The following is an 11,815-nucleotide window of genomic DNA, read 5'->3' on the forward strand; positions in this document are numbered from 1 at the left end:
TCCTATTTCAACAAGGCCAGCTTCGCCTGCCAAATCCAAGAAAGGCCATCCCACCTACTCCCCGAGCTTGTCTGAAGACTGATGCAATGGACATGAGCCATGTAGACTAATCACAAACTCAGTAACAATAATAATGGTGTGTGTGTGTGTGTTGGGCACTTACTGTAGAGCTAGCCAGAGCTGCCCTGAGCATGCACTGGCTAAAAATCAGGCTTCTTGTTGGGCTTTGTCTTTCGGAAACTGAAATGCAGTGTTGCCTACCCTGGCCTCTCAATCCTTTGATCAAGAATTAAGAAGCCTAGACAGGTGGTGGTGGTGGTGTATCCCTTTAATCCCAGCACTCAGGAGGCAGAGATAGTTGGATCTCTGTGAGTTTGAGGCCAGCCTGGTCTAGAGAGCAAATTCCAGGACAGCCAGGGCTACACAGAGAAATCGTGTTTTGAAAAACCAAAAGAAGGAGAAGGAGGAGGAAGAAGGGGAGGAGGAAGAAGAGGGGAGGGGGAGGAGGAAAAGAGGGGGAGGAGGGGGAGGAGGGGGAGGAGGAGCAGGAGCAGAAGAAGCAAGTAGCCTAAGAAATGACAGTCCCTCCCCTCAGCCCCAAGTCCATGATGCAGCCAGTGAGAGCCCAGGAGGAAATGCAGAGAGGTAAATATCTGCTTTGTGGCCAGACTGCATGGAGGTCACGGTTTAAGAGGATGTTACTGTGGGTTTTCTCTTGAATAGACCCCTCTAAACTTAGCCCCATGTCCTAAACAGACAGCCCTGGCTCAGCTAAGAGGGTCAGGGTATACAAAGATCAGAATGTCCCTCTCCCTGTAGTCAAGTGGGCAGTGCTGGGGACCAGGGCCAGAAAAGACAGATGGATACAGACAGTCCCCCCCACCCAGATTCCATGACACCACCTTCATTCGGTAAGGGACTCGTCTCCAAGGAAACTGGCTAGGGAAGAGCAGTGAAGAGGGCCAACCATCTTGGTTTGTCCTAGACAAGTCTCTAGTTTAGCACTCAGTCTCACAACCGAGGAAAGCCCAGCACCAGCAGTAAAGGGATACATGCTCTTCCCAGGTAGCCTCTAAGTCTAGGACCATCCACTGGAATCTTATCCATGGAGGTCTAGATGGGCCACTGGGTCAGGGCATCTCTAGTTTGTGGTTTCTGGTGCTGCCCTTAATAATGCTTGTAAGATCCCTCTGTAGGGGGATTTTAATGCAGCAATAGCTACTCTGCCTGGAATATAGACACACCCTTAGCACATGTCTTTAATCCCTCTGGCTAGAATACAGACACACCTTTGGTACACACTTTTAATCCCAAACAATGAAGGTAGATTCAGTTTGTAGAAGGAAGCACCATGTTTGAAAGTCATGTCTAGTTGAGAGGCTGATAAAATGATGAACCAGAGGAAGATTTGACAGAACAGGATATATCCAACTCTCATGAAAACAGAGAGCAAAGAGAGGCCACTTAAGAGACAACAGTGCAGAGAGAGAAAAGGAGAGAGGGCAGTTTTACCAGGAATGTTGTACAGAAACAGATGGCAGAGAGAGAGAACATGCTAGACACAGGTGAAGACAGAATGAGCCGGAGAATGAGAAAGAGCTGAAAGATCAGAACAGATTGCCAAAGTTAGTCTGACCCCAGGCAAAGCAACTCAGTCAGAAGCTGAAAGCCAGTTTGAATCAGTCAGCTTGGAGAGGAGCTTTGAGCCAGAACAACTGAGTTGAATCAGCCAGCCAAAGTTCAGGAAGACCTAGAACTTAATGGTGAGCTTACTCAACAGTAAGTCTCAGAGGCTGAAAACATTCTAGGCCTAGATAAGATTGTATGGGGGCTAGAAGCTTCCAGAACTAGGCCCAGATTAGCAGACAGAGGCACTAAGCCACCAAGACAACAATTACATCAGGCAAATAAAAGTGACTTTTACATCCCTTTAGCTCCAGACCTTCCCAGGTGCCACCTTGGAAGCCACTGTCCTAGAACAGCTGCATACAACACTAGCCTGGCCAGGCTGATGATCAACCAACTATGTGTCTTGGACAGAAACCTATCTTCCATCCATCACAGTGACAAAAATCCAAAGGTCTTCTCCCTAGGCAGGACTTCAAAGGTGACATCTTTTCCTTCCTAACCAGGCATAGCAGACACTCGTGACAGGTGTGTCGTGAGCATTTCGTTAGCATATATATCAACTTGATACAATGCAGAGTGATCTGGAAGGAGGGACCCTCAGTTGGGCAATTGTCCTCAGATTGGCCTGTGGACTTGCCTACGGAGCGTTTTTCTTGATTAAAGATTGATGTCGGAAGCTCCAGCCTACTTACTGTAGATGGTTTCACCCCTGGACAAATGGTCTTGATTGAAGAAGGAAGCAAGATAAACAAGCCAGTAAGCAGTGGTCCTCCATGGTCTCTGTTTCAGTTCCTGCCTCCAGATTCCTGCCTTGAGTTCCTGCCTTGGGTTCCCTGGCAGATTGGTTGTTACCTATAAGTCAAGCAAACCTTTCTGTCCCCAGGTTCTTTGAGGTTATATGGTTTATCACAGCAATAGAGAAGCAGACTGAGGCAGCAGGGTTCGTCTTCTGCCTGAACAAAGAGCAAAGGGGACTTTCTACAGTGTCACAGCTAGTAGAGTCCTTGGTGACTTCTCTCCTTATGACTCAAGGTTGATAGCTGGGAGGACAAGAGGCAACTTTGGCAGGAAAATGACTTCCTTTCTGGTATCTGGCACAGTGATGCCCTGAGCCTCTCTTCCCCTACCTCAAAAAGGAGCCTTGTCCTACCTGAACAGCATTCAGGAAAGCTGTCAGATATCCTCCAGGACCATGGTGGGTTCTCTTGACAGTGACTCTAGGTCCCTCCCAGCTGTCTGGTTTCAGGTCACCTCAAACTGTGACAGCCCAGGTCCCCTGGTTTAACCTCCAATTAGGACTAACACCTCAGGTCAGGGCTCAGCTCTTGACTGTGGGAGCCAAGGTTTTGAGTGTGTGAAGATCCAGCTACGGCCCCGATGCTAAGAGAGGAGAGAAATCCAGTAGATGTCAGTCACGTGGGAAGACCTGAAAGATGTTGATGGTATCTATTGTGGGGTTGCTGCCTGCAGGCCCTAGAATCTGAGAGATTCATTTACTAATTGCAACTAGCCTAGGGAAGAGGGTCCTAGGATAGGGCCAGTAAAATAATAATAATAATTAATAATAATAATAATAATAAATTCAACCACTGTCTGTGAAGGGTGAACTGAGAGTTGGGCCTCAGTCGAGTGGAGAAGAGATATGAGTTCCCACAGGAAAAATGTTTCCATTGTGAGAGACAGGGAACAGGGAAGAAGCCCAGGCTGGACACTTTCCATGGAAAACCCAGTGTCAACAACCTTGAAAAAATTACTACAGAGGTGAGCTTCATTGGACCCTGAGCTGTCCAGGCAGAGGGAAGAGGAACTGCTCATGCTTGCTTCAACCCAGCCTCTGTCTCTAAGGAGAAAAGCTGGTTGGAGGAAGGAAGCTGAGAACATGATCCCATCTGGCAGGGATGGAGGAGGACAGAGAGCAGCAGTCCGGGTAGACAGAGCCAAGCATGAATGTTTATTAAATCTGGGTCACAGGGCAAGGTCATCATGATATTTCCTGTTGCCCTACAGACAATTCATTTATTGTCTGTAGACTTTATAGTCTAAAATAAAACCTAATTCGACCCTTGAGGCAGCACTAAGGGGAACCGAAATGGGGTGGAGGTGGGTGTTAGGTCACATCGGGTCAAGCTGGTGATCCACCTCAGACCTGACTGACCCCCAACACTGGCTTCCTCTTGCCTACAGCAGGACAATCACCAGATTCCAAACCACAATAACCTAAGGCCCTGAGGGAACTGAGGCTAGGCGCTGAGGCTGGAATCACAGCTCAGATGACTGGGCCGGCTCCTGCTGAGTCAGCGGGAGGCCTCCACTCTAGCAAACAGAAGGCAGTGGACTTCTTGGAAGGAGCCATAACCGTAGATACCTCATAGTGAGGAAACACGGATGGCAGGGCAGAGCCAGAGCCCTGAGCAGTCTCCGCAAGAAGTCCACTCAGCTCTTTGGAGTCCAATGTCTGCCACACCTTTCCCACCACCTACCAAAAGAGGCCTTTGAAATCCTTCCAGCTCTGCCCCGCCCACCTCCACTTTTACGTCTATTTGCATATTTGGCTCTTCATCTAGAATTCCCTGAGAGCCAAAACTAGAGAGCATCCATTGTCTTCTGTTAGCCAAGTCCCTACGGGCCTCCTCCTCTCCTTCCCTGGCTCTGGGCCTGCCTTCTCTGTTAGTCCTGTGATCTTTGGTGTCCATGTCTTTTCTGCGTATTCTATGCTCTCCTCTGCAATTCTTCACCGCTCCCCCACCCCCACCACTGAGTGGCAGCCTCAACCCCTTCCCCTGTGACTGTGACTTCTGGTTTAACTGCTGGCTAAGTTAAACTCCCGTCCTTGAGTTATGCCCATGAAATATCCAGCATTTCAGAACTGCCTATCCTCCACTGTAGCAGCTGGGGCCCTGACCAACACCCCTGCAATCTCCAACGAGGTGACTTCACAGCAAGGCTCAACAGAAAAGGGACTTTAAGGCCACCTGAGTCAGCAACCAACACAGACCCACTTCACCCTTTCCAGAGGTATTGGCAGGTGGATGGGGGGAAGAGGGTGTCCAATGCTAGCTTAGGTGGCTTCTGATTCATTTTCCCCAGCATCTGTCTTGGCTTGGGTGTGGGGGAGGGGATGAAGACTAGAAGATGTCTCACCACTGCCTGGGACAGTAGTCATCCAGGACAGGTGGCATACGGAAGCCTGAATGAGTTAAGGGAAAGTCCAAGGGTCCACATGAGGGGTGGGGTGAAGGTGGGGGCATCTGCTGAGACCACCCTAAGTGATCTTCAAACAGTAGAGGGTGTCAGCTGAACATCCGTGGCTACTCTGCTCCATATGGGAAAAGCTCCCAGCTGCTGTCTTCGGGAAAGAAGCACAAAGGCGGTGTTTCTGGTGCTTTTCCCAGGAGGGTATGGTTTGGGCAGAGCCCAGGAGCTGTCAGGGACCACCCAGCACATATGTTCTGTGCAAAGACTGGTTTAGATTCTTCTTTAATGATGTGATAATCTGACAGAGACCCAAAAGAGGTCTGCTCTAAAACCAACCCCCCAGTACAAGTTCGTTTGTGCTGAGTTACCAGGCTCCAAGCCCCTCCTTGCCTCTCACAGCCACACTGGGCTCTCAGGACTAGCTGTCTGCAGTCAGGAGCATTGATCCCCTAGAGGACTACTCTAGTTTGGGGGTAACCCTATTCACAAGCAAAAGACATGGCTGTGCGTATTATCATACTTGGTCTAAGCCTCATACCTTGGAGTAAACCAAGATGCATGCCCTAGATCAAGAAACTTGCCCACAGCCAGGCAGTGGTGGCACATACCTTAACCCCAGCACTTGGGAGGCAGAGGCAGAGGCAGAGGCAGGCAGATCTCTGTTAGTTCAAGGCCAGCCTGGTCTATACAGAGTGTTCAAGGACAGCCACGACTTCATAGAAAGACCCTGTCTCAAAAAACAAAAGAACAAATCCAAATAAACAAGAAACAAATAAATAAAGGAGAAGAATGAAGCTTGCCCAAGGTCAGCCCACACAAGCAGAGGTCAGAACAAGCCCAGGTCTGCACAGTCAGCCTTCAACGCTACACACAGCTTCCTTTCACCCCAGGACACACTTGAGAAATATTTACCGATTGATTCATTGACAGACTCCACCCACAAGTTCTTCCAAGATCATCTCTTGGGTTGGCAGTCTGTTCTCCCAAATGCCAACTGTATGAACAATGTATTGATCACTCTCTGCAATAATTTGTCATCTGGCGATTGCTACTTGGAAAATGCCAGTCTCCCAAAAGGAAGACGACAAGAATTCAGGCTGTTCGGATATTTTTGTTTTAAGGGAGTGGGAGTTTCGAAGCACCCTGTTACAGCTTGTGTCTCTTCCCCTGCTGCTGGGCATGAAGGGAAGGGGGCCATCGTGCCAGATTCTGGGAGCTGATGAGGGGCCCTGGGACTCTGAGTTGGCTGCTGGACTCTTTCCCTCCCTCCCAGCCCTGGAGCCAGCTGGCTGACAGGCCTAGAATTGGTATCTCAGGATAGACGCCTGTCAAGTGGTCTTCATGTTGTGACAGTAGGCAATTATGATTTATTTCAAAAGGAATTTGCAATGAACTTAAGCTGAAGGAGGGGAGAGGAAGAGCAGACAATTTAGAATTAAAAAAAAAAAAAAACACTTGAAGGAATTTGGCTGATGGACTTTTAACTGGGAGAGAGAGAAGAGACCATTTCGAGGGAAGAAGCACACACACCCACAGAGGACCTAGAAACCCAGCAGTGAGGCGCGCCGGCTGCTCTTCCAACCAACCCAAGTTCAATTCCCAGCACCTACATGGCAGCTCACAATTGTCTGTCACTCAAGTTTCGGGCGATCCAATGCCCTCACATAGACATACATGTGGGCAAAACTCTAATGCATATAAAATAAAAATAAAAAATTATTTAACAGCAACAACAAAAATTCCTTGGGTTAGAGCAGAGGTAAATCACCCCCACTCCATTCCAGTGTATACCTGGCCCAGGTCTCTCTCTGCTCAGTTCTGCATGGTTGGTCTCAATACTTCATCCGGCAGATGAGTCCCTGCTTTCCTGCTTGCCACCTCCCATCCTCCTTCTCACAAACCACTCATAAACAACACCAATGCTGCATGGGGAGTGCCTCACTCAAACCTAGATGTTTGCCCTGACTGTAAACGGAACGTGATGCTCTCTCAGAAATTGTACTTACAAGGGCTAGGGGTGTAATCCACTTGCTTGGTTGAGTAGATGCTTAGGATGCATGAAGCCTTGGGTTCAATCCTCAGTGTCATAAAATGGGTGTGGCTTCACACAACTACAATCCAGCGTTTGGGCGGTAAACGGAGGAGGATTAGAAGTTCAAAGTCATCCTGGGCTCCATAGTGAGTTCAAGTTCAACCTGGGCTAGGTCAGACCCTGTCTCAAAACTGAATGAATGAATGAATGAATGAATGAATGAATGAATGAATGAAAGCAGATATTCAAGACTCAAGCTCTTCTGTCTCATTAGTCATCATAGGCACAACACCAGGTGAGGAGGAAGAGCCTTTGAAGGCAGCAGGAAATGCATCCAAGAGGCCTGGCTTCGACCTTGCTGTGTTCTTTCTAAACACTATGGCTGCTGACAAGTCTGTGTTTCTTCCTCTGTAAAATGAGGATCATCCTCACCTCGGGGACTGGGGACTGGGAGGGTTGAAGGACATATTGCTAAACCTAGAGTCTTGTGTCTACTTCATGGAAAGCCCTCAGTGAAGAGAGAGAATAGTCCTTACTTGGCACAGGGCTGCCAGGGCTGCCCTCCTGAGTCTCACTCCATGTGTCTATCTGTGGCCATTTCATTCTCTATCCCTGGTCGTTCTGTTTCTCTACCAACCACGTACAAAGAGAGGTCCCTTGTGCCTTCCATCTGTAGATCTGTGTGTATGGTGTGTGTGTGTGTGTGTGTGTGTGTGTGTGTGTGTGTGTGTGTGTGAATATTTCTCTGTTTATTCAGGCCTGAGAAATACAATGCATTGAGTGTCAGAGTATTTTACTGTGAATGCTGGGTCAAAGTTCAAATCCTCACCTCCTCCCTACCAGCCAGGTGACTCTGAGCAAATTAACCTTTCTTCACTTTAGCAGGCCTGTCTGTAGATAAGTAAATAATACCTAACAGCTTCTAGGAACCTAGGGGTTCTGCAGTTCATGACTAGTTAATATCAAAAATAACAAAGTAGAGATTCCCCTTGTAATCAAGCTTGTAACCAGATCATTGCCAGAAATGTCTTTTTCTCAAAAATGTCTTTCTTCATCTCCTAATCTTCTGGCCAACTTCCCAGTTGTCCTTTGTCCCTCTTCAGAAGACAGTTGTAGAAGGCAATTTGGCTCAAATCCAGAGTTCTCTTCATTGGTAGTGTAAAGGGTCACTCAGGCTGTGACAGTGAACCAAAAAGTAAACTTCAAGGTGGGGAGATGGCTAAACTGGTAAAGTGTTGGCCTGAACTCACCCGATGAACATATGGAAGGAAAACACAGACACTGGACAGAAAGATGACAGGGTGTGTGGAAAATCTTCTACAGTGCTTGCCTGACGACCTGAGTTTGAGAACGATCACCTGAGTCGTCTTCTGTTCCTCACATGTACACCACAGCACACTGGTGACACACATACATACACACACACACGCACCCCATGTGCACACACATATACAATAATAATGATGGCATTTTTTAAAGCCACCTGTGGTTGTGTACAACTGTAATCTCAGCACTGGGGATATGGAGACAGGTAGGCCCTGAGACTCCCTGGCCAGCCAGCCAAGCCTACTTGGAAAGTTCCAGACCAATGAGGGACTGTGTTTGAAAACATTAGAACTGGATGGATGACTCCTGAGGAAAACACCTGAGAGCTCCCCCCCCCCCCTAAACCCCCCCCCCATGAGTTTTTTCCTGTTAGACCTAAGTGGTTCTGGGGACTATAGTGACTGTTCTGGCTGGTTTTGTGTCAACTTGACACAGGCTGGAGTTATCACAGAGAAAGGAGCTTCAGTTGAAGAAATGCCTCCATGAGATCCAGCTGTAAGGCATTTTCTCAATTAGTGATCAAGGATGGGAGGGCATTGTGGGTGGTGCCATCTCTGGGCTGGTAGTCTTGGGTTCTATAAGAAAGCAATCCAGGGGAAACAAGTCAGTAAGTAACATCCCTCCATGGCCTCTGTATCAGCTCCTGCTTCCTGACCTGCTTGAGTTCCAGTCCTGGTTTCCTTTGGTGCTGAACAGTAACGTGGACATGTAAGCTGTATAGACCCTTTCCTCCCCAACTTGCTTCTTGGTCATGTTGTCTTGTGCAGGAATAGAAACCCTGACTAAGACAGTGACATACACAGTGTTAGACAGTCAACTTCTACAAGAAAGAAGTCCCTGGCATCTAGGAGCCAGGGGTGTGGATACTTCTGTGAGCACGTTAGTCACATTCTACTGCTGGTCAGCCATTTTCCCTTCAGTACCCGAATCTAGCCATTCCCCGCTGAGGGAATCTCCACAGACACGGATGAGCAGGAAGGGACAGGTGGTGTGGACCTGGTTTCTGAGAACTCCCACAGTCTCCTGTCTGCCACCTGGAAGCCCAGGAGCCAGTGGTGTGATTGGGTTAGAGGTTAGGAGCCTGGAGATTGCAGAGTCCATCTGTAAGCCTCTCTACACACCCTCAGGCCCAGGCACCAGGTGTGTCATTGGCTGAGAGCAGGACAGACAGCCGTCCCCGATCAAGCAGAGCACAAGGTTCCTCTTCTGTGACATCTTGATCTGTTCAAGTTCTCAGGGGGTTGAAGGGTATCTACTTTGTTGGGGATAATCCTCTTAACTTCATCTGCTAACTCACATGTTAATCTCTTCCAGAACCTTCCTCACAGACACACCCAGAGTGTTTTACTCTCTCGGTATCTCTAAGTTCAGTCAAGGTGACATACAAAGCCAATCTCTGAGTTTCATCTAGGTCTTAGGGTCACATCCACACCTGCGCCTGGAACATCTTCTGCCCCTTCCTCTCCAGTAAGTTACAGACTCCCCAACAGCCCTTGCTATGTTCTGGGAAGGGAAATGTCTCTGGTCAGACACACACTCTGGAAGTCTGGGACCGTCTTTCTAGCAACCCCTCCCACCTCCTCCACCTCTTCCACCTCCTCCACCTCCTTCGCACTCCCACCCCATCTCCTCTCCCACTTCACAGGAGGCTCCCCCCATTGCAGCCCTCTGGTAAACACCATGCCTGGGAGCTAGGGGTCGGAGGGCGCTTGGGGACAGCGGTTGGTGACACAAAGGAGGATGAGTTTATGCCAACTCTGAGGATCAAAGCTGAGCCCATCGAGCATCCAGCCACAGACAGGGAGAACCTGAAAACAGAATTTGGGCACGGGAGGAGCCTCAAAGGGGGGCAAGAAACGCTAAGTGAACGTGTTCCTTTTCTCATTGCAGTGATAAAAATAGATAAAAAAGACAAGAAGCAACTTAAGGAAAGAAGGGTTTATTCTGGCTCACCATCAAGAGGCTACCGTCCTCCAGGCAGGGAAGGCAAAGAGACCACCTTTAGTCAAGAAGCCAAGAGTGTGCTACTTACACACACACATATACACACACACACACACACCTCCCTACCCCCCACCTCCAACCAGTCTAGTCTTCCTCACTCCCTATCATGGTGACTGACCCTGTCTGTCACTGGAAGGTGGTGAGGAATAACCTCCCCAAGAGGGAGGCGAGAGCTGCCCACCACCCCCAGACCTGACAGAGCATACAGGTACAGGCAGCCCCCTGGGCCACACAGGACGATAATCCTCTTATTCCCCAGGTCCCTCTTGATCTCACCATTCCCACCCATGTCTGTCCCCACCCCCACTGGCAGAATCAACTTTTAATAACTGTGTGGATGGGTTTTGCTGTTGATGAAGACTCATCTGAGTTTCAATTATTTAATGGCCTGGGATTATTTTGAAATGAACCAAACCAGCCATGACAAAGAAGCAGAGAGTGACGAGGGACGGGCGCCTGTGCGTATCTCTGCTTTCTCTTTAGTCAGCCTTGGACTCGGTCCCTTGGAGTGGCGCAGCCAATGGTTAGGGTGGGTCTCTCCACCTCAATTAGCCTAATCCAGAGAATCCCTCACAGATGTGCTCAGAGATTAGCTCTCATGATGATTCTACAGTCTGTCAAATTAACGGTGGAGATCAACCATCTGCACTAAGGCTTGTGGAGATCAAGGCTCGGCACATCAGCAGGCAGCTGGGGATCAGTCACCCATGGACTCGACACACTCAAAAAGCCCCACCTGGGCTAAACGCACACTTCCTCTTTCGCTTGCTGTTATTCCCCAAACAATACAGGGTAGCCGCTCCCAGCATCCCATTTATACTGTATTAGGTACGACACCTTGCCTAGAGATGCTTTAAATTTCAAATCCATAAGTGGGAGAGGGTGTGCACAGGTCATCTGCAAGTGCTGTGCAGTGTTTGAAACGAGAACATGCACAGGTTTTGGTACTCAAGAGTTGGGAAGGGGTCTGGACCAGTTCCCCCATTGTCTCTGTTAAGGCTTTTATTGCTATGAAAAACACGCAAAACAAACAAAAGCCATAATGATCAGAAACAACTTGAGGAGAAAAGGATTCATTTCATCTTACCCTTCCGACTAATGCTTCATCAGAGCAGGAGGGACCTGGAGGCAGGAACTCAAGCAGAAGCTGTGAAGGAGTGCAGCTGGCTGGCTTGCTCAACCTCCAGCCCCGGGGTAACATTGCTCACAGTGGGCCTTCCCACATCTATCAAGAAACTACACCACAGGCTTGTCCACAGGCCAGTCTACTGGGGACAGTTTTTCAGTGGCAATTCCCCCTTCCCATATGACTCAGGCTTATGTCACATCGACATGGAACTAGGCAGCACGTTGCAGACACCAAAGGGCAACCATACTGACAGGAAAGCAAACCCTATGACAAAGTAAATCGGAGAGGCACACCACTCACCAGGCCAGAGAGCACCAACCATTTAAGCCACAAGAGTGAAGTTAGTCTATGAGGCCGCCATTTTGTCTGTTTCCTACCCTGACTCTGGGTTAGAGCCTTCCTGACCAATGCCTTTTACACCCATCAGACTTTGATCGTATTACCATTATCTATCTATCTATCTATCTATCTATCTATCTATCTATCTATCTATCTATCTA

Source organism: Grammomys surdaster, unplaced genomic scaffold, assembly GCF_004785775.1.
Source record: "Grammomys surdaster isolate TR1022 unplaced genomic scaffold, NIH_TR_1.0 241, whole genome shotgun sequence".
Taxonomy (NCBI): domain Eukaryota; kingdom Metazoa; phylum Chordata; class Mammalia; order Rodentia; family Muridae; genus Grammomys; species Grammomys surdaster.